Source organism: Myotis myotis, unplaced genomic scaffold, assembly GCF_014108235.1.
Source record: "Myotis myotis isolate mMyoMyo1 unplaced genomic scaffold, mMyoMyo1.p scaffold_m19_p_2, whole genome shotgun sequence".
Taxonomy (NCBI): Eukaryota; Metazoa; Chordata; class Mammalia; order Chiroptera; family Vespertilionidae; genus Myotis; species Myotis myotis.
The window spans coordinates 134239274-134262968 of record NW_023416324.1 but is presented as its reverse complement, the minus strand read 5'-3'; the positions used below and the strand labels follow the sequence as shown (position 1 = coordinate 134262968).

Here is a 23695-nt window from a genome sequence, read left to right as displayed (position 1 = left end):
CACAGAAATCCCGGATGCATTTATGAATTTGAAAAAGCTTTAAGTCATTAGCTGGAAAAAAAAGGATGAAGATGGCGAAGATGAGGCGAAGAAGTGGCTTTCTTGGGGAGTGACGTCCATATTGGATGACCATGTGAGCTTCCCCACCTCGTTGTTTGTTAGGGGGAAGATTCAGTAATGGTCTGGCATTTACTCTTTTTGTTTTATTTATTTTTCAATTTTTATTTATTTTTATTTTTGTAAGAAAAGAAAAGATTTTTTAAGATAAAGAATCATTGGCAGTTGCTGAGAAATTCCTTTAATCCTTTTCTACTTGGTTACAAGTAGTTTACACGTGGAGGCAGAGGAGGTGCAGATGGTATTCTTAGAGACTTGCACCCTTCCACTCCAGGCTGTAAGGCCGTGGCTGCACCCCACTTAGACATTCTTAAACTCTCCTGTGCTGAATCAAGGCCATCACCAATTAAAACAGGAATTTTCTTTGGACTTTTTGCTGAGTATTGGTCACACAACTGCCATCTAACCTTTTCCCAGGTTTCATCAACAAAGCTTAAGAAAGAAATCAAGAATTTGACTACAATTAACAGAACATAGTTTAAAGCATTTTTTTTTAGGATTACCCACGTTTTACACCTGGCTATTTCATATCAATTCACAACAATACACTCCCCTTACCTTATTCCTTTAAATCTGTGTGCACACGCTTCTGGGAGTGACCCCTTGGCTTTCTTCTTTTGCCTCCGTACTCAGTCCCTGTTGGGGGGCGCCAAATGTGGGGGGCTGTTTCTCTCTTTTCCATGTCCCGCATGGATAAGGAAACAGTCCATTTGCTGAGTGGAGGAGCTGGGGATTAAGAAATTAAAGAAAGACCAAGATGCAGAAATAGATTTTAAGCTGGGGCCAGGTGGGCGCCATCCTCTCTGATGGAGAGGCGGCAAAAAGCGGGCTGAGCCACACAGCAGGTTTATTTTAAAGCCCTAGATTTACATATCTAGTTCCGCTCCTGCCTGATTAACATGTCCAGCCTTATTGGGGAAGCATGTTCCCAGGGTGTGGCTCTGCCTATGCTCTGAGTTCAGCTGACAATAATTATAAGAAAATGCCTAGGTGCCTCCCAGACGGCCCTCTACAGAATGTACTAATACAGTGACAAAATTTCGACAGATTCAGACAGTATAACAAAAAGAAAACATTTTTTTACATGTGGCAAAAAACTATTGATTTTTTTGACAGAATGACTGTGAGTGCATAGGTTAGACTAATACATATGAGAATAATTTATAACAACTAGTCATTATCTGAAGTCAGAATTCAAATTAAAACCAAATAATACACATATATCGTGTTACTTAAGGGGAATGGTCTGCTTTGTTACCTAAATTTTAAACAGGTTAAGAAATGTTTCTCACATAGTTGCTTGGCGAAAAAAATTACATACAAATATTACAATAAATATTTATTTAAAATATAAGACAGGACAGAGTTCGCCATTCCAGGCTGCAGGAGCTGTGGGTGTGGGCGCTGCAGAGGCGAAGGCTGTCACCTTCCAAGGGCAGAAGTACCTTCAGGAGAATTCCGAGGTCCAGGTGGCTGACGAGAAATCGGAGACACAGATCACATGTTGGACTTGTCTGTGACGTCCCGATCCCCCATAAGTCAGATAGGGGTACACCCTGAGAATAGCCAGGAGGTCAACAAAGAGCCAGGGAACCAGCCAAGAACCAGTGATGTGGTGTGGGGACAGGAGCTGACGTTTCCAGTGAATATGGCTGCAGACCAGGCCTTTTCTGATGATCATGGACACCCCCCAGGGCAACCTGGGCTGGGAGCTGCTACTGGCCGGACGCCCCAGGGATACCTCACTGAAGAACAGCACCTGGACTCTAAGAGGTGCACGTGCTCTTCAGAGCCTTCCAACACTGGAGGACACCGACCCCCTCCGGCGCTTGCACACAATGTCTGTGCTCCTCCATCGCTGGCTCAGGCTGGATGTGCTCACCAAGAAGCAGATTTGGATAAGCTTCTGCTGGAGAAGTTCATGATCCGAATGCCCCTGGCGCTATAAATAGCAGTTAGACCTTCACCAGGGGACACACATAGAAGAGAGAACCTTCCAACACCTTGTGTTGATAGGTTTCTTACCTATTAACTTATTGAAGTGCTGTTGCACTGACTCCTGGTGCAAAACAATTCAAAGACTGTATGTATAACCAACAAATATACGGTGCTGTAATCAATTATCCGACACGCAGAATGTCTCCTTGAGCACTGTTGCACTGTATATCTTTTTCTTCTAACGAACATGACGATCAAGTGAGTCGGTTTGCCAAATGCACCCGAACGCACGGGAAGCTTACCCGAGGCACATGTTGACAATAACAAGGCCGTTTCCAGAACTGGGCATTTTGTCACTCAAGTAAAAGTAAAATGTCATGAGTAAAGATTAATCTCTTTATAGTGCAATTCTTAACCTTTTTATATTAATGTCAATATTGGAACAATGTATCTTGGATGTTTTCACTATGTATCTTTGCTACACAACACCGACGTACATGTTTACATCCGGTTTTAGAATTGCATTATTGATCCTGAGTAACGTGAGTAATAATATTACTCGAGTGATGCCCAACTGTGGCCGTTGTGAGAGAAAAGTATTTGAATTATGAAATTTTTTGTCTCTGCCGATGCGTGTCACCCAAAATGAGTTCGCATGTCACCTCTGACATACGTGTCATAGGTTCACCATCACTGGCATAGCCCATGATCGCAGCCCATGGGAGAGAAAAAGAGAGAGAGACAGAACCATTGAATCTATGGAGCCTGAACCCAAAACCTGGGATGTGCCCAAACAGGGAACCGAACATGCGACCCTCCATGACTCCTCGGCACCCAGGCCCGGGCTGGGTCTGCATTTCTCTGGCCTTCAAACGCTTCAGACCCGTGCTAAGCAGCTCACCAGCCAACACACCCTATGCGGCCCCAGGCGTTTCTCTCCAGGAAACAATGTCTGAGCGGATTATGAAAAACGGATCAACCCTGGTCTCTAACCAATCACAGCGCGAGGGGGGAACAAGAAGTGATGCCCAGAGCGGGTATATAAACAGGCGGGTGTCAGCGCCTGGCACAGCGTTTGCCAGTCCGGGCTGCAGGATCTGCGAGTGAAGGCGCTGCGGAAGCGAACTGTGGCCTGTTACCGAGTCCGTCCCTTCGGTCCTCACCATCAGGAGCTCACTTCAGGCCCGGTTTGCTCCAGTCCCATTGGAGATGTTTCCAAGGAATACGGCTACAGACCAGGACTTTTCCGATGGTCATGGTCACCCCCAGGACAACCTGTGCTGGCAGCTGCTACCGGCCGAACCGCCCCAGGGAGACCTCACTGAAGAAGAGCACCGGGACTCTGAGAAGGGGCATGTGCTCTTCAGAGCCTTCCAACACTTGGAGGACGCGGACCCCCTCCGGAGCGTGCACACAATGTCTGCGCTCCTCCATCGCTGGCTCAGGCCGGATGTGCTCACCAAGAAGCAGATCTTGGATAAGCTTCTGCTAGAGAAATTCATGACCTGCATGCCCCTGGAGCTGCAGGTCTTGGTGAAGGAGAGGCGCGTGCAGAGCTGCGAGGAACTGAAGGTCTTGCTGAGAAATCAGGAGAAACCCAGGAATTGGAAGGTCATCACCTTGCAAGGGCAAAAGTACCTTCAGGAGAATTCCGATGTCCAGATGGCTGATGAGGAAGTTGGTGACACAGACTATGTGTTGGACTTGTCCATAAAGTCCCAATCCCCCATAAGTCAGATGGGGGTACATCCTGAGAACAGCCAGGAGGTCAATGGAGAGCCAGGGAACCGGCCAGGAACCAGTGACGTGGTGTGGGGACAGGGGCAGAATGCCTTCCTGTCAGAGACAATTCCCACGAAAAGTGATCTGGAGGGTGTGAGGCCCATGGAGAATTTGGTGAAGTTGGAGAAGGATGTGATGGAAGACAGGGCAGAGGCAGCAGTACTCACATCTCCAAAGCTTCCGCTTCCCAGCAGTCCTGGAGATTCGGTGCAGACAGAGGGGGAGCAGGACCCGCAGGAAGGAACTGGCCTGGAGCGTGTGGATGCCTGTGACATACCTCCCACCCACGTTCTGGAGACACAGGCTTTGAGTCAGCCTCCAAAGAGAAGAGGTTCTGGGAATTTAGGAGGTGCCCCCAAGAGAAAAAGGGGCAACACTCCCACCCTCCAAGAGGAGCCTCAAGAAGGAGCCTTGTCGTTGGACAGAGGAGAAGTCACCAGACGGCACCGGTGCAATTCAGTGGGTGCATCAAGCACCGTGGAGCCAACTGGTCACTCTGTTGGGAAAGAACCCAGGAGGAAGCTACCATACGAGTGTGAAGATTGCAGCAAGAGGTTCAGCTACAAATCACAGTTAGAACTTCACCTGAGGACACACACAAGAGAGAGACCCTTCCAGTGCCTTGACTGTCCCAAGAGGTTCATTCAGGCCTCGGACCTCCGCGTCCACCAGCGGATCCACACGGGGGAGAAGCCGTTCTGCTGTAAAGTCTGCCAGAAGAAGTTCACTCACGAGTCCACGCTGCGTGGCCACCAGCGGGTCCACACCCAGGAGAAGCCTTACCAGTGCGCCGTCTGCCAGAAAAGGTTCATCCAACGCGGGAACCTCAACAAACACATGCGCACCCACTCGGGCCTGAGACCCTACCCGTGTCCCCATTGCCACCTGTCCTTCCGCCAACTGGGGACATTTAAAGGCCACCAAAGGACACATGTCAAGGAGGCGCCCCAGGGGCCCCAGATGCCTTCTGACCAAGAAGGAAACTAACGGGTCTCCCCCTCTCCCTTCCTCTCTGAAATCAATAAAAAAAAATTAAAAAAAAATCAATAAAAAATAAAATATAAGACAGAATTGTGTATTTTGTATTTAATAAACTATTTCATTTTGCTGTCATTATCCAAATATCATACATAGATTGATAGTATATAACTTGAATCAAGAGCTACACAATTGGTCTTTCAAGGATCCCACATATTTCAATCCATCCCTGAATATGTGCTTATTCTTTGGAGCTATTATTAAGTTTAAATGTGACATTTGTTGCTATACTAAATTGCCAACAGAAATGCTATTTTTTTCAGCCGCTGTAGTCTTCACTCCTTCCTCACTGTCAAGGTATCAGCTATCACTTTATTGAATCTTCATATTGACTCTAGCAGCCACATAAAATAGATAATTGGATACTTAGATGCCATATTCTCCAGCTCTTGAAATGCTTGTTTATCATATGATGTGCTGTTGAATACAGATAAGTCAAATTTATATATACCTAAGTGACCGTGTTCGACTTGTAGCTATGACATGCAATGACCACTAGGGGGGAGATCTCCGACCAGTAGGTTAGGTTGCTGCTGGGGCCTGTCGACCCACACCCCGGACCCAGAGAGGAGGGAGGAAAGTGGGGTTCCTTGGTGTGGCCAGTGGGGATCGGGCCAAAACTGGCAGGGGTCCTGGATTGCAAGAGGGTGCAGGCCAGGCCCACGTACCCCACTGGTGCACAAATTCACGCACCAGCCTCTAGTAATAATAATTATAAACATATTCAACTAAACTAAGCATTGAGTGAAATTTTCTTTAAAAATTTCATGAATTTAAGTATATAGTTATTATGTATCTACTTTGTGTTCTCAGAAGACTTGTTTTGTTTATTTATTTGTAATTTTTATTGTTTTAATAGTGTTATGTGTGCATTTGGTTTACCTTGGCATTGGAAAAATACTGTATATGTACACATTACACTAACTAGCATATATAGGGTTCAATATTAGTGCTTAATAAATTATTGAAGAGATAAATGAATGGATTATTTTATTATAAATTTCTTTAGTTAACTCTACTTTGCCTCTAAGTGAGAAAATATTGCCCACATTTGATAGGTAGAGGATCCAAAAGACATGGAACATAAATGGATTTTAAGGGTCATAATCCATATAAATGGCATACATTTGAAGTACTTTGCATACAAATTTCTCAATTCACGGACTATGGGTAGCCTAAATACATACCAACAGGAAAAAAACAACTATTCAGGAAGCAATATATGGAAGATAACAATACAAAGTTTAGGCAAATTTTATGTCTTGTAACTTTAAGAATACCTGACAGAAAGAGTGCAACCTGCATAACTCATTATGTACTGAGACAATATGAAACCAGTTACAAGGTTCTAAAAGAAAAGAAAATAGGCTCAACCTAATGCATAGGCATGCATATTTTCCTATTTAATAATGTTTTCTTCTTACAATTTATTTTCAAAGTGCTTTGGAAAATATTATAATATTTTACTATATAGTCAATGCATGACAAGAATAAAAACTTTTTCTGAAGTATATATGTCATGTTATAAATCACTCTCTTAGAAGAGTATATACATTTTGAGAAAACACAGCACACATAGATATAACTTTGAATATGGATGCACAGTAATAATAAATAATTCATGTTTTATATGCAAAACCTTTTTATTCAAAGTATTCTTGATGATATTGTGATATTTGTAGATCAACCTCCTTATATGTAACTAAAATATGATATTCAAATAAATAGGAATTCTCCCTACTTCATCATAATAGAATATATCATTATTATCCCTCCCTAGGATTTCAATCACATTTAGAAAAGAAAATATACATTACAGAATAATGTCATTAAAGGAACTTAATGACATTGATTAATGATATCCTCTTTCAATGATTGAAAACAGTTGTAGTTTTGACCTCCATATCAATATATAATTTAATTAAAATTATCATAACTTATGAACAGTGGACTATTTATAGAAATGTAATACAGCTTTAAAAGGTTAAAAGTATAAATGTAAGCTAGCATGATAAGCCACTATATTACTAGTAAATTTCAGTGGTGTGTGTGTGTGTGTGTGTGTGTGTTTTAATCCTAACCTGAGGACACTTTTGATATAATTGATTTTAGAGAGAGGAAGAGAAATATTGATGTGAAAGATATACATCAATTTGCTGTCTTCCATATGCATGGAGCCCAACCAAGGAATAAACCCCCAACCTAGGTATGTGCACTGACTAGGAATTGAACCCACCATCTTTCAGTGCTCTACCAACTGAGCCACTTGGCCAGGCTATTATAGAGAAACATTCCAAAAGAGGGTCAGGATCTGTTCCAGAGACAGAGAAGCATCGATCAGATGCTCAAACTCAGAGGGAAGGTAGTAGAGGGTGGGGGTAAAGGGGAGAGATCAACCAAAGGACTTGTATGCATGTGTATAAGCATAACCAATGGACATAGACACCAGGGGGGTGAGGGCATGAGTGGGGGGGGGTGAGGGCAAAATGGGGGGATAAGGATACATATGTAATACCTTAATCAATAAAGAAAAAAATACAAAAGAAAGTAAAAATATCTTCGGGGGGGAAAAAACAAACAAAATAAACAAACCACAACGAAAGCATGTGTGAGTTCTAACTGCTCTGAGAAGGTGTGCAATAAAGAATTAATTAGTGTTTCTCCCTCTCCGCCCCCCCCCCCCCAAAAAAAGAGGGTCATATTGGAGACTTACAATTAAGTAAAAATTGTGACATTAGCTCAAAGACACAGACATGACTGGGCTCATGATGTGTTTTAATTTGTTTCAATGACTAGAAAAAAACACACAGTAAAATGCAATTTGCCTTTAGAACTGTTAGTGATACAACTTACAGGAATCCTTAGCTTAAAATTAAAGATAATTTTATTAAGTAAAACAAAATTTATCCCATAGGATTATGAGTCAGTAATGCCAAACTCTGTATCTGCAATGCACTTAATTCCCAGGATTGTTACAAAGAGTAAATGAGATAATATCTATGATCTGAATATTATCTACTTTCATGCAGATCATATTTAAGAAATTTTAGCAATAATCATTATTATTGTGAGTCAATATATATATATATATTTTTAAATTCCATGTCTTTCAATCTAATCAAATAAAAAATAGTCTATTTGTAACAGACTTGGAGTTGCTTATCCATTATCCATTCTATTTTTATTTCTTACTAGAGGCCAGTACATGAAATTCATGCACTAGGGGCATGTCCCTCAGCCCAGCCTGCACCCTCTCTAATCTGGGACCCCTCGAGGGATGTCTGACTGACGGTTTAAGCCATCAGTCAGACATCCCTCGCACAATCCAGGACTGCTGGCTCCCAACCGCTCGCCTGCCTGCCTGCCTGCTTGATTTCCCCTAACTACTTCTGCCTGCCTTCCTGATCACCCCCTAACCACTCCCCTGCCAGCCTGATCGATGCCTAACTGCTCCCCTGCTGGCCCGATTGCCCCTGATTGGCCTCCCCTGTTCGCCCGGCCATCCCTAACTGCCCTCCCCTGCCAGCCTGGTCACCCCCAACTACCCTCCCTCTCCTGTAGGCTGGTTGCCCTCAATTGCCCCCCTGCAGGCCTGGTTGCCCCCAACTGCCCTCCCCTGCCGGCCATCTTGTGACCACATGGGGGCAGCCATCTTGCGTGAGGATGTGATGGTCAATTTGCATATTGCCTCTTTATTATGTAGAATAAACAAAAATTTCATGGTGTAGTGCTATGCTCAGCTAAATAGTGACAAGTCTATTATAAATTAAGAAAACTAACAAAGTACAACAAAACCTTTTTGTGAGGATTAAGGAAAAGCTCCTTAGAGACAATTTAGCCTTTTGCTCTTTATCCCTCTTTTTCCTTCCTGTAAACTAGTATGTGATGGCAAGGACAGAAGAGTTATTTGACACTATGAGAAAAAAGGCCGTGAGTATATCTAAGATCACCACTGCCTACCTTAGACTTGTCATTATATAAGAAAACTAAATCATTTAATTCAGTATAGGCAAGTCTGTTATTTGCAATTGCATACAATGTCTCATTAATTATTTGCCTTATAGAGGCAAAAAAACCCCACACAACTTAATATGTTTATCATCTGCAATTACCAAAACATTGTTTAGTAAAACTCCCTTTCCCTCTTCTTAACATAATATTATTCTTTTTAACAACATGATGTTTCAGAAACAGTATGAAATCTGTCTTGTCATTTCAGGAAAAGTAGGTCTCTATCTTTTATAAATTAATTTCAAAGGAATATTGTGAGATTAACACTAGGAAAAAAATACAATGAACTATCATTCACACTGATGGTTTAAGATTCTAGGGGCATTGATCTAAGCATCTGCTATAAATAAATACCAAAAACTACCATTAATTTTCAAAGAAAACCAAAGATAGTTCCACTGGGATATCATACTCTGCAAGGAGAACACAGAATTATTGGATGTATCCTTTTTCAACTTTCACAGCTGTTAAGAAGAGTAGCCAATGGTACATTGACTTCCCATTAGAGTTAGTAACCTCCAGAGAGACTATGAAGGCAGAGAGCATTCCACAAAGTTGCTATTTGATAAGGGTCATTGATGAGTATATTAAGTTTCTTCTCTGTGATTTCAGATGGAGAATTTGCAAAATGTTATGGCTGTTTATTTGCCATTGAGAGGCTGTACTGGAGGTTTCATTTATGAATATGTTACAAGCTCATATTGCTTCATGGAAGCTAATATACCTGGTATTTTAAAATTTAAGGAAGAAACAGGCCAAGATGCAGACCCAGCTCTCCTCAGGGGAGGAGTACCAATTGTTTAGGTTCATTACTTGAATGAATAAGAGGAAACTGCTGAGCTTCTCTGTTAATGTTGATAAGGCAGCACATTTATTTTGAAAGTTTACATACAGAAGATATGCTACAGCTTCTTTTACCAAAAGCAAGCACCCTTGGGACAATCAGCTTTGAAGTATATACTATCTACACATTTGATGTAGCATTTTAAATGCAGAATTGAATTGCACAATCATATATACACCCACAGAAACCCTAGTCTTCAATCTCAACAGAATTTTCTCTGTGTGCGGTATCTGATTCTGCAATAGAGAAAAATATGGCTTAGCTTTAAAACTGTCAACAGTACCTTGGAAGGGCATCAACAGTTCTTACATTGAAAATATGTGCATTAGGATCTATAGAATGCTGAGAATTTGGCAACTATTTTATGCTACTTTAAAGCTCAGAAATAGAAGAGGTTGAGTTCCTACCTTATTTAAGACATTGTTACAAGATGCAAAACATAAAGTTATAAACTGTTGTTAATATAATTGAAGATTGAAAATCTCCTTTCTTGAACCATTTGAAATATATAGTCAAGCTTTTCTGTTCAATAAAATTTAATTTGTTAGACTGAAGATAATGACTAGATTAGGGCAGATTCATTAAATTGAAGTTAGAGAGCCCCTAAGAAATTCAAATCTGGGTTTTAGCATTAAGAAATTCACTAGAACTAGTTTATGAATTAGAGTTTATAAGTACACATACTTTTTTTTTTTTTGCAGGAAGAGAGTCCAAAGCTTCTAACTGAATGCCCAATATATAACCTACCTCTTGCCCACATTTACTGTAAAATCATTGGTGTAAAATAATCTACTTCGTAATTTTTCTCTAGTATATATTACTTTTGTTATTGCTATTGAGCCACTGGTAGTGCTACTCCGTGAGAATGAGCAAGTGGTGACAAGTAAAGACTCTTTGGAAAAATTTTTAAGGATAATATTATAATAATCAATATTAACAAAAACATAATGCTTGTGATCTCAAAGACTTTATGGATGGTTTTTGAAGTATTCATACATACACACCAAGTGCCCATTCCCCCAAAGACTCACACCTGTGAGTATATTTACCTATATATTTAATTATCTTAAATATTTTAGAATTTAATTTGAATGGGAATGATTGCAAGAGCTGTGGAAGAGACATCAAGGGGTAAAGGAATTAAGAATATTATGGGTAACTGTAGGACTTTATAACTCAAATAAACCATTACTATGTTTACAGACAAAGTGAAGGTCTGAATATGAGGAGGGTGATAAAGGAGGCTAGTGGTTGTTGCAGGAATTAGCAAAGGAGACAGAAAGAACTTAAGCATTAGATCCTACTGTGAGTGTTTCCTTCCACGACTCCCGTGGAGTAGGGTTCGGTATCTGAAAGAGGAGCCGCACAGCAAATGAGAGAAAAAGACACGAGATAATTTTGCAATATTGAGGGACCAGGCGGCAAGTCCCTAAGGACTTCTCCTCTGTGCTCAGGCCTCACCAAGCTTTTATTGATCTGGGATGCCCCTATAGCATAGCCCTAGGCAGGTGACCCCCTGCAACAGGCAGACTAGCCCATCAGCAAGGATTTACATAATAATAAATGGGGGAGCAGTTTCAGCAACCACTGTCTGGACAAACAGAGGTGGCGCCTAGCTCCGACCTTTGGGAGGGCTTCAAAGGCACCCAGCCTTGGGGGGGGGGGGGGGGAGGGGGTTTCGGGGAGTGCTCTGTCTATGCTTATCAGATAGTGAAGGCAATAAACAGTTTCCCACATCTCCCCCTTATTTTTTCTTTAAAAAATAATCAAGTCCCAATTTCAATGTCCAAAAGTTCTGAGTCCATGTTTCAATGTCCAACAGTTCATGTGTACATGCCAGCAATGAAATGTTGGTTCTGGATGGTGGAAAATGCAGGTCCGGTCCTTTCTGGTCTGGTCCTGGGCACCTTGCAGCGACGCACAGCTGCTGACTGCTAGCATGGCAAGGCGTCTTCCACCATCTCCATCTTTGAACTGTCTCTCCTGTCTTTGTGGCTGGCTTTCTGTGATCCGTTGTTACAGGAATCCACATGGTCTTGGAGTTGTTCTCTGAAAATATACAAACATATTCTCGACCAAAGGTTAAAGGAAAAAAAACCTTATTTGGGGTCTTTTCTTTAACATGATCTTTCCCTGGCTTACCCTGGCCTAATGTGTGGTTTTTCTGGGTGTCTGTCTCACTATTAGCATTATAAACGAAAAAATTTTTTCCTCTAAATGTAATTTAGTTACAGGATCTATTTCCTTACATGGTATTCTTCCACTATCCCCCCTTTTTTTAATTAGGAGACTTCTTGGAAATTTTATAATGCAGTCTAGATAGCTTTAAATATTAATTTTTTGCATACAAAAAAAATGAACCTGAACATGCTTTAGGTTCATAGCATGTTTACCATGAACATTTTTGTTAATACTTTTTGAATAATTACTTATTTCAAGTTAGCCAAATTTAATTAATTTGAAAACTATTTTGCTGTCAAATTTAATATTTTAACAATAATCTTAATTTACACTGTAAATATTAATTGAAAGGATCACTTTACATCCTTGTGAAGGCTCTGAGCATTCCTGTTGTTAGGCTAGATTTAGACATAGGGTCTGTTAGCCAAGCCTCCGTTTCTCTGGATTCTGATTTCAGCTGGACCAAATCTCTTCTGTTATTTGGTTCCTGATCTGGGCTGGGCATGGGAAGCAAGAAGCAGCCATGGGGACAGGAGACCTTCCTCAGAAGGGCCGAGTGTTCAAGCCCGTGCACCTTTCAAGCCCGTGCACCATTGGGGGGGGGGGTGAGGATCTGTGCCCCACCTTTGTTGCACCCCAAGTTTTCTCCTACTGGCCCCCAGCTGTGCCTGTCTTAGGTCGTCCCACCCTGTGGGATCTTACCCGTCGTTGACTACCAGCTATCTCTGGGCCAAGTAGGGTGATGTGAGGTTCAGTTCTGTCTCCTTGATAGCCTATGTCCCTCTGGCCTCCATGCCCAGCAACTGCCTTTGGGTCCCCTCGCCTGCTGGCGGGGTCCCGGCATTGATCATAGAGAACCCAGGTTTCTTCTCCAGAGAGGGCCCAGCTTACGCCATTGGGCAAGAGACAGATCCATGGTACCAGCTTTTCATGATCCCAGCTTGATCAGAGAGCTCAGATAACAGCTGTAGGCAATTGGATTCCTCTTGACAAAAAAAAGTCAAGATAGGTCAATACAGAATGCTTAAGTGCCTTCCCCAGGAGGCCCTCCACACAGTGGAAAGGAATAAATCCCTTCATGTAAAACATTCAAATTCATTTGTAAATTTGTTTGGGATAAATGCACAATATACTGTTATAAAGCATCAAAAATTATTAATGAAACTTGTAGAATAATACCATGTAGGAATATTCTTTGCTCTAGGTCATGACAACTTAATTTTAAACTGGCTGTCTCAAGGTTTGGAATGAGGAACCTAGTTAGCAAAAAAAAAAGCAATTTACAGAAGCAGAGACAGTATGCTATCTAAATTACAGTTTTGGGTCTCCAGACCACTGAGTTGACACGCTAACTGGAGCCTTATACTGTCCTTCCCAGGTAAAGGAAAAATGTGCCTTCTAAGACATATGAAACTTACAGTTTTTACCTGAATTGTTACCATATTTCACTTTATCATGCCCCAGGTGGTCTCGGAACTGTTGGTTGTCTGGTTTGTCTTCCTCCTGCTGGATTACACTTGGAGAACTTTAACTTAAAAAGGAAAAATCTTTCTTTTTTACACAAAGTAACTTATAGGGTTACTTCTTGGATGTTGACTGATAGTGCTGCAAGGCCATGTATTCCAAGTCATTAAACATTTATAGTGACTGTACTTATTTTCAGATTTGGTATTTTAACAGCAAATCATTAGATTATCCTGTAAATATTAGTGGAAGATATTTCAAAATATTAAACTTTCTCCTTTTTATTAAATTTAAAATAATGTTTTTAAACAGCATTCCCTTTTGGCTTATTTGCATATACAGAGGGATCATGGGAAGCCTTCAGTAACTTTTTAGAAGAATTTTACTTTACTAGGATTCAATTGCTTACAAAGATTAGTAAATTTAGTAAAGTTTTATGTCTGATACACAAGGTGCAAACGCTGCTTCACTTCCAGCCTAATTTAAAATGCAGTGGTGAGGAGCTTTTAAATAAAAGACATTGCTAGTTTAAATAAAGACTTTGCTACTAATAAATCAATTCTTTCTTTTATTTGGCAGAAATTCCTAATGCAACCCAGTATTTTATATTTTGAAATATTGCACTCGGGAAAAACTTCCAAATACATATCTAATTAAAACATTTTTAACACTTTTTAAACAGTTCTCAACATAATAGGATCTAGTCTTGACCATGGAATCAATTACTATTAATTTGTGTATGATATATGTATAACTGTGGTTCTACTGAGAATTTAAGATATCTTTGAAAAATGTATCTACAAGCCTTTTAAGAAATATGAGCTTTATTGTCATCCCTTATAAAGCCAACTGCTTAAAACATTGGTCTATCATACCACTGAAATTATATTAAGACCGTGATTGCTAATTTATTAAGTATTAAAAATATCTTCTTAAAAATAGTATTAAATAAATCCGCTAGGCAAGCACACTTTCTGCCTCATTTGCATTTCCGCAGTAAAACTCCGCCTTAAAACTCCACCCCTGAAATCCCATCCTGCCTCAGTGAGCAGACATCCCTTTTGTGATTGGCTAAGTCAGAGGGAGGGGCTGTTCCAAGATGGCAGCCCCCAGGGGTGCGGCATGCCATGCAGCCAACATGGCGGCTGCCAAGTCACGCAGCCCAACATTGTGGCTGTCTACACTGTTCTCTGACAGAAAAGATGATTTCCTTATTCTCACAATAAACAAGGGAAGAGAAAACCAAAATACCTAAAAGGTAGATGGCCAACATTATATTGTAGACAAACAGAAATCTCATTAGCTGTTTATACCTTTTATAATTATTTTAAAGAATATTAATCAAATTTAAACTGGTTTTTGTATTAAAAATTTCAGTTGAGATCTTAAAAATTAATCCTCTTTTTAAAATCAGACCAAGAAGTAACATATTTTGAATTCCTAATCATTTAAGAGAAAACACATTCTATTTTTTCAAAAACAAGTTATACATTAGATATTTAATTAATTTCTCCCAATTCAATTTGCACTTTAAACTTTCAGAGCTTTAAATCTTAGACATTTCAAGTAAAATATAAGGCATTTTCAATTAATAGATTAACTTCTATCTTCTAGACTTCATAATAGGCATACTCAGATCAACATTTCAGTATTATAAATTTCAATACTTTTAAGATGATTTGAACTTAAAAGCTTTAAGTTTCCAGCCAATAAGCCTGGCATAGCTGCTAAAATGGTCACAATTTTCCTGTTGGGGAAGTCAAGAAACAAAACCATAGCTATTCACATGTAAACTCGACTATCAACTTCCTGGTGGTGCTTGCCTCAGGGCGGGAAATTTCAAAAGCTACTTTAAATCGCCTTGGGAAACCAGCCTGTATTTCTTTGTCAGGTTCAACTTTGCCATTTTTAAGACCAAAACAGTCTCGGGTTTTTATTCTGTACGCAGCAAAAAGTCAAGTTCAGTTCAAAACTATGCACACTCGTTTTTAAACTGGCCTTTTCCCTTTACATGTGCACAGAAATCCCGGATGCATTTATAAATTTGTAAAAGCTTTTCAATTAAGAGAAGGAGACTTTAAATTAGAATACTGGGGAGGGGGCGTCCGTATTGGATCGCCATGTGCTCCTTCTTCCCTTTCCCCACCTTCTGCTTTTGGGGGAAGTTTCAGCAAATGACTCAGATGGCGTATTTTTCCCAAAGTCATGCTTAATTGAAAAAGACATTTTAAGTTTTTCCCTATTTCGCTTTCTAAAGTCATGGCTAGCACCCAAGGTTATCTTAGCCAAAGTTTGGTTGTCATAAGATGTTCTCCGGTAATTTTTAAACAAAACATTAAGTAATCTCATTGTGGGAGGGCTTATCGCTCTGCCCTTTCCTGCCACCTTTGAATCTCTCCACAACAGAGGCGGACTCGGCAGCAGGGTTTCATTTCTTATTACAGATTTTAGATTCCAAATACAAATTAAGATTTTAATTTGGACAAGAAACCACATTAAGATGACCATGACACTCTTTTTTCAGCCTGATTTTAAGGAGTACCTTTTAATATTCCAATTTCTTTATAATTTGGCCTTTTTGCACAGGTGATTCTATTAACGGAAAATTAAACATTTCAGGATTAGGACATGGAGGTGGAGGGAGCCATGAAGGCCATTCCTCCCATTTTTTTTTTCTTTTTCTTTCTGTTCCTCTTAAGGAGTGGAGGGTGCAAGGGGAGGAGATTTATCCTCCTTGACCTCTCCTAAAGCCTCTAGGAAATGAAATGCCATGTTCCACAAGGGGAAACAATTTTTGGCAAGTTCTGATTAACTTTTGGGCAAACTTTTAAGATCTAATGTACCTTTTTCAAGAAACCAAGGGTTATGTTATATAATAACATGCAAAAACTATAAGATATTACCTTCTAAAATTTTAACTCTTTAAGCATGCAAATCAAAAGTCTATAATAAAGTTTCTTACTTTTCTAAAAGCCAAATATACCTTTTTAAAGCCGAATCTACTTTTTTAAAGCCAAATCCTTCCCCGTTTGTCAGCCTGGTTAAGAAAACGTTTCCAGTTACTTACAGACCCGGGCTTCTGTAGTTGATCCTGGGCATTGCGTGCGGTAGACTTCCCCTCACCTTTTGTCGGTGAGTTTTCCACACCTTTTCGGTGAAAACTGCCTTTTCTCGCTCCAGCGAGGCCTGCACTTCCAGATTACCCGTTGGGCGCCAGATGTCAAGTGTTTCCTTCCACGACTCGCGTGGAGTAGGGTTCGGTATCTGAAAGAGGAGCCGCACAGCAAATGAGAGAAAAAGACACGAGATAATTTTGCAATATTGGGGGACCAGGCGGCAAGTCCCTAAGGACTTCTCCTCTGTGCTCAGGCCTCACCAAGCTTTTGTTGATCTGGGATGCCTCTATAGCATAGCCCTAGGCAGGTGACCCCCTGCAACAGGCAGACTAGCCCATCAGCAAGGATTTACATAATAATAAATGGGGGAGCAGTTTCAGCTACCACTGTCTGGACAAACAGAGGTGGCGCCTAGCTCCGACCTTTGGGAGGGCTTCAAAGGCACCCAGCCTTCGGGGGGGTTTCGGGGAGTGCTCTGTCTATGCTTATCAGATAGTGAAGGCAATAAACAGTTTCCCACATCCTACTATCAAGCTTAACTAAATTTGAGTTACAGAAACTATTTGTAAAGTTATTTTACTTAAAAAGTATATAATTATTTCAACTATTAATGTAAATCATGGTAACTGAGATACATTCTTAGATCCTAGTATGAATATATAAAACTATAGTAAAATCTTTTCTGACATTGTACTTTTAAATTTGTTTCTTACTAGTAAAAACTAAAAAGCATATATTAGGTAATGCAAAAATGAGAAACAGGATTAATTCAGAAATTATAAACTCCTTGAACTTGAATTTATAACTTCATCTTTAAAATAAGATGTAGGTTTAATTGCATTTTTCAATTAGCCAAAACATATTATCTATTTATAAAGCTTAGTGAAATTTTTATATTATCATACATTTGTACATATAAAATAAATTTAAAATCTATTTCAGAGCATTTCATATTCTTGTTACTATGGTTAGGGTAGTAATTCAGAGTCATATTTCAATTATGACTTGGTGGAAAACACTATTGTTTTATTCCTATTAACCCCAATGTTTTAGAAGGAGCAATAGCTGTTTTTGGCCATCAAGGTATTCTCTAGTCCAGCCGTGGGCAAACTATGGCCCGTGGGCCAGATCCGGCCCATTTGAAATGAATAAAACTAAAATAAAAAAGACCGTACCCTTTTATGTAATGATGTTTACTTTGAATTTATATTAGTTCACACAAACACTCTATCCATGCTTTTGTTCCGGCCCTCCAGTCCAGTTTAAGAACCCATTGTGGCCCTCGAGTCAAAAAGTTTGCCCACCCCTGCCTAGTCTACTGAAGCAGTACTTATCCTATATAATAAAAGCCTAATATGCAAATCTACCAAACAGTGGAACGACCAGTTGCTATGACACACACTGACCACCAGGGGGCAGACGCTCAATGCAGGAGCTGCCCCCAGCCTGCAGGCCCCAGGCCAGCCAAGGCGGGTGCCAGTGGGAGGGACCCCCCCCCCCGATCGCCCTGCTGGTTGCCCCGCAGATTGGCCTTGATCGCCGACCAGCCCTAGGGACCCTACCCATGCACGAATTTTGTGCACTAGGCTAGTTAAATAGTAAAGTACTGCCTATTTGGAAATTACTTACTTTTGGAAACTGCATCAGATGTTATAAGTTATCAGAATAGTGTTAAGTTACTACTTCAATGCATTACTTTGTACTTGTTGGTATGAAAGAGTAGAGGCAGCCTGTGAAGACTCTGACTTATGACTAGGGATAATCAAGTTCAACTAGAGAACATTGATCTTAGTACCACAAGTTCTTAGGAAGAACTTATGAGTCTTTAGGCATTTCATTAAGTGAATAATAAGCTTTTTAAAATTTAAATGGAAACTTTAGATTAACCATTTTTAGTCTTAAACTGCTTTTTTTTCCTGGTTCCCCTCTTCTAACAGTTGAAAATACTACAAGATTTTTTTTTTCAGTAGCTTTAGCAGCAATAGCATTCACAGTATGTTGCCAAATGAGTTGTAATAATATAAAGATATTATTAAATTACTGATATTATATAGAAGGCTTTGAATTAAATAAAATTAAGGTCTAAAATAGAGCTTATAGTGGTATTTTTTTTTATTAATTTGCATCTTTCCAACTGAGTTATATGAAATTAATTCTTCTCTATACATATATAATATTTCCAAATACTGATCTTATTGCAGCATATATAATCGGTATAAAAAGGTCTCTTGGTAACAGTGATTTAAGGAACTTTTAAGAGCTTAAAGGATGAAGACAGACAAATACAGTATGATCTCACTTTTATGTGGAATCTTAAAAAAAAACACCAAACTCATAGAAACAGAAACTATATTGACGATTGCCAGAGCCAAGAATGGGTGAAGGTGGTCAAAAGGTACAAACTTCCAATTATAAGATAAATAAGTTCAGGGATGTAATGTACAACATAGTGGCTTAACAAATAAAGTTTATCTACACCCAGTGTAAGATAATGGGGTCTGCTTTTACCACATTGGTGAGATTGACTGGTGAGTAGATATGCTCAGCTGCCTAACAATATGGGCATGAATGGAGGAGTCATCTTCTCTGTGGGCTGTAACTGCCCAACCACCCATTTCAAAGGAAATGACCAAGGCTAATTGACCAAGTATAATTCAGAACTAGTGCTTTCCTTGATCTAATTTTGTTTACTCACAGCAGAAGAGGCATTGCAATAATAACATTAACATTTACTGAGAAGTTACAACCTGCCAGAAGTTTCCAATTGTTTTGTGATGATAACACTCACGAAACCCATGAGGTAGGCATTATTATAAACTCTATTATACAAAAGAAGATGCTGAGGCAAAGCGAAAATAACTCACTTCCCAAGATCACACTGGTAGTAAATAGTAGAGTTCAGAGTCCATGCTCTTAACCAATATGACAGTTTGCCTTGCTTATCTACATGTTTAGACTATTTACATAAAGTACATATACTTTATGTATAAAGTATAAATGAGTTATCTATTTACTGAGGTACAGAACAACATACAGCAAAATGTTTTTGAAGTCATGTCAACAAGGCATCAATAGACTAGATGAAAACAGGGCCTAGAAATAGAAAGACTGAAGAGCAAGAGGGATTCTGTGGAAGATTAGTCAAAGATGTTCAAAGGAATGTTGAAGTCATTAAAAAAATGAAGTTCTATATTCCTTTCTGCCAATAACATGAGATGTTGACCACATACTCATGTTTCTTAAATAGAAAGTCTTCTCCTTTCTAAATTTGTTCATATTAAAAAAAATATATGGAAGGGTAAACATACTTACTGCTAATAAATTGTAATTTAAGCAATTTCCAATAATGGTTATAAAAACAGAATTCAACCTCCATCCCATGATTATTATATTAAAACTAGAGGCCCAAGGCATGGATTCATGCACATTGAAAGGAAATTAATTAGAAGAAATATTTTAGAGGCCAGGGAGGGACATCAGGAGATTGGCTGCCCAGGGAGGGATTGAGGGAGGTTGGCTCCAGTGCGTGTCCGGCCCGTCTTGCCCAGTCCCAATCACTGGACCCCCAATAGCAAGCTAAACTACCAGTCAGAGCATCTGCCCTCTGGTGGTCAGTGCATGTCATAGTGACTGGTTGAATGGTCAAATTGTTGAACGGTTGAATGAACGGTTGGACATTTAGCATATTAGGCTTTTATTATATAGGATTGAAAAGGATTCAAGACAAATGGGAAAAAAATGACACATATATCTCTCAAATTTGTTTTGCAGATTATATATCACATAGGTTAATGTATGGAATATTAATGAAAGAGAAATAGTTATCCATAAATTTTAGGCAAATAATAGATATCAAAATGTTCATATAATATTTGGAACTGGATTTATATCATAAATTTTGCCTTAAAATGCATAAGTCAAATGCAATACTTGCATTTGAAGATAGCATATATAACATGGTAAAAATTTCTGGATAAACTATTACTTTCTGATGATGCTATGCTACAACACAAAATGTCAAGACAAAGATAAGTGATGCCTCTTAAAGGTATTTTTTTTTCCTTTAAAAGTTATTAAAATTTTAAGTAAAGGATGTAAGCTTAGGATAATCAATGTTGAAAAAAGCATTGGGATTAGGGCTATATAGTGGCATTTTTGAGGGCAGTTCCAGTGGACTCTGGGTCAGCAACAGTTTCACCTGGTTATTGGGTTTGTGGAAAGAAAATTTACCCTTAAGATGATGACTTTCCAGGTGTGAAGGATACATTTGAAAATATCAGTGGTACTTGTTTTTATTTTCTGTTCTTCTAGCATAAACAGGATTATGAGTTAAATTTCTATTAGACATTTTTTTCTCTTTTGCTTTCTGCATACTAATTCTCAGTGAAATATGTCCTCTTCTTGAATACATAAGCTGGAATACATAAATTATTTCAAAGTGTATTAATTTTATTTAACTTTACCTATTTTTCCTACTAGCTTTACTGAAAAATTTGCTTTATTGGGGGTACTATGGCTATGTACATATCTAGGGATTCGTTTAAGTGATTTGTGTGTTGCTGACATTTGTATTTTATCTGATCGTTTGAATAGTCCTCTCTTTATTTACCTAGGTTTTGATTCCCAGTCTCATACCATTACATCTGACTGGCTAACTCTAAGTCATATCTGGAAAACTTGCTTTTTCAAAAGATTGTGGAAATACAGAATTTAGTTTTTCTTTATGTGCCATCAAGAAGACACTTTAAAAGGAAATTAGAATAAGTATTGAGGTAGCCAACAAATGGTATCTACAAAAACTTGCAAAGATTTTTTAAAAGAAAAATATGAAATATTACCATTTGTGACAGCATAGATGGACCTAGAAGGTATTAGGCTAAATGAAATAAGTCAGATAGAGAAACACAAATACCATGTGATTTCACTAATATCTGTCATCTAGACAAAACATAACAAATGAATAATCAAAACAATACAGAAACAGACTAATAGATTCAGAGAACAAGCTGATGGTTTCCAAAGAGGTGGGGGTAGGGGAATAGGAATTAAAAAAAAAAAAAAAGAAAAGAAAAAGAAAAATATTACACCCCTCGGAAAAAAAAAACAAAAAAATCTTCTAAAAATGTCATGTTTACACATCAACCTGTAGCAAATATATTTAATAATTCAGTTTTATAGCTTCAAAAATTACTTCTTATGCAGCACCACCAAATATATATGTAAATAAATATGAAATGCCCACTGTGTTTTTTCAGTACTTTGTTTTCCTTGTGCATAATGCATTTCAACGTATTCAATATCCCATTCTGAGATGTACCTAATATTCAATTCATAATTGAGCCTATAAAAGAGTAGACAAAATGAACTACATAAAAGTTAAATGAGGAAAATAATCTCAGATAGAGATGTAGATAGTTAAAGGAACAAGTTCTCCTGGAATTGTTCTACTATTTCAGCCAATATCAATGTAAGAGTATATAGAGCATATAAAGTTATACACTGAGTACATAAAGAAAATTAATGATCCAAATTAACTTCCATACTGCACAAAATTAAAAAAAAAATAGAGTTGTGGCAAGCCTAGGCTTCAAAGAACCCAGTTGTATAAGAAAGAATGGTCATTCTCAGCAAGGGTCCAAACGTCATTTCATTAGAATATAAACGAAGTCATTACAAAGTAATATTAGCTGCAATAAATTTCGGAGTATGAAATGTTGCTTTCTAAGAAATGGTTTTAGTTTATTTAATTTGGTATTACAGTATTAATTAGTATCAGAGTTATAACATTGCGGCGCTAGCCCTGGGCATTTTGCCACTCCAAGTGCTATTTTCTAAAATAAATCTAGCTGGAAATAATTATGTCTACAGTGTGGGAGCTGTGATTCTTTATTATGAATTAGATTCAGGATATGATATTTCAAGAGTTGTTTGTGCCACAATATTAATAAGTTACCAATGTATAGACCCTCACAGAATTACAAGTACATAAATGAATAGTATTCCATATCTATATCTATATCTACCTATCTATCTATCTATCTATCTATCTATCTATCTATCTATCTATACATACAGAGAGGGTAGCTTTACCTTTTCTCCTTTTAAAAAGATTTTTAATCCCAGGAACTTCAACATAATGACACCCTCACTGGTGTATCATTTGAATGATAACCAGGTTCTCCTGCTTCTACAGAGCATTCCAGTGCCTAAAGTAGAGACTAGGACTTTGCCTCTTCCTTACCAGCCTATCATGGTTCTAGAGTTTCTTTTTTCTTTAATTTTCTTTAATAGTTTTCCATAATGCATGTGTATCTCTTTATACTCCTCCCTCTTATTTAAAAAATATTTTGATTATTTTATAAAAGGGATGCAGGAAGCCACCCATTATCTTCACTATCAGAGAAGTGCAAACAAGGATCCTGGAATGCTGGTGAACCTTGAATCCATGTTACTGCAATTACCTGCCTAAGAGCTAGATGTGTATTCAACATTGAATAAAAGGCTGGTGAGGCCTGGGCGCCAGTGGAAGTCCTTTCTCTTGCATTGGGCTTGCCCACCTGGACCCCAATATTTCCAAATTATTATTTCTTGTCTCATCTCTTTCATTTGTGTATGGCCCCTTCTCCAGATCCTGAACCCTGAACCATGCAGGATGTGGGGGAACATTCACAAAGGGATTTATTAATATGTTTACTATATTACACAGAGAAAAGAGAAACCTCAATTTTAAATAAAAAAAATAAAACTGTTGTCTGGCCTGTGCATTTCAATGGTTGAGTGTTGACCCATAAACCTGTAGGTAATGGTTTGATTCCTGTTTAGGGCACATGCCCAGGTTTCTGGCTCAATCCCCAGTAGGGGATGTGCAGGAGGTAGCAGATCATTGATTCTCTCTCATCACTGATGTTTCTCTCTCTCCCTTCCACTTCCTCTCTCTAAAATCAATAACAACAAACAAAAGATAATATAGTTAATTCAACCAACCTCTAGTAAGATTTTAGTTTTGAATTTCTTTGAGAGTTTTCAAAATAATCTGAATTCTTAACTATTTAATAATGCTCTCATAGGAATGCCAGCAATTTTAAACAAAATGTCACATCAACACATTCTAGTCTTTGTTCTAAATAATTACTACATTGCAGTGATAATAGTATAATCTTAATTATGAAATTTTACCTACTTTTAAATCCAACATAAACTAAGA

At 38.7% G+C, this 23695-nt stretch overlaps 1 pseudogene; it reads left to right on the top strand.

Annotated features, from left to right (window-relative positions):
* The first annotated feature begins 3972 nt into the window (after nucleotides 1-3972).
* Nucleotides 3973-4786, top strand: LOC118676790 (annotated as a pseudogene).
* The last annotated feature ends 18909 nt before the right edge of the window (nucleotides 4787-23695 follow it).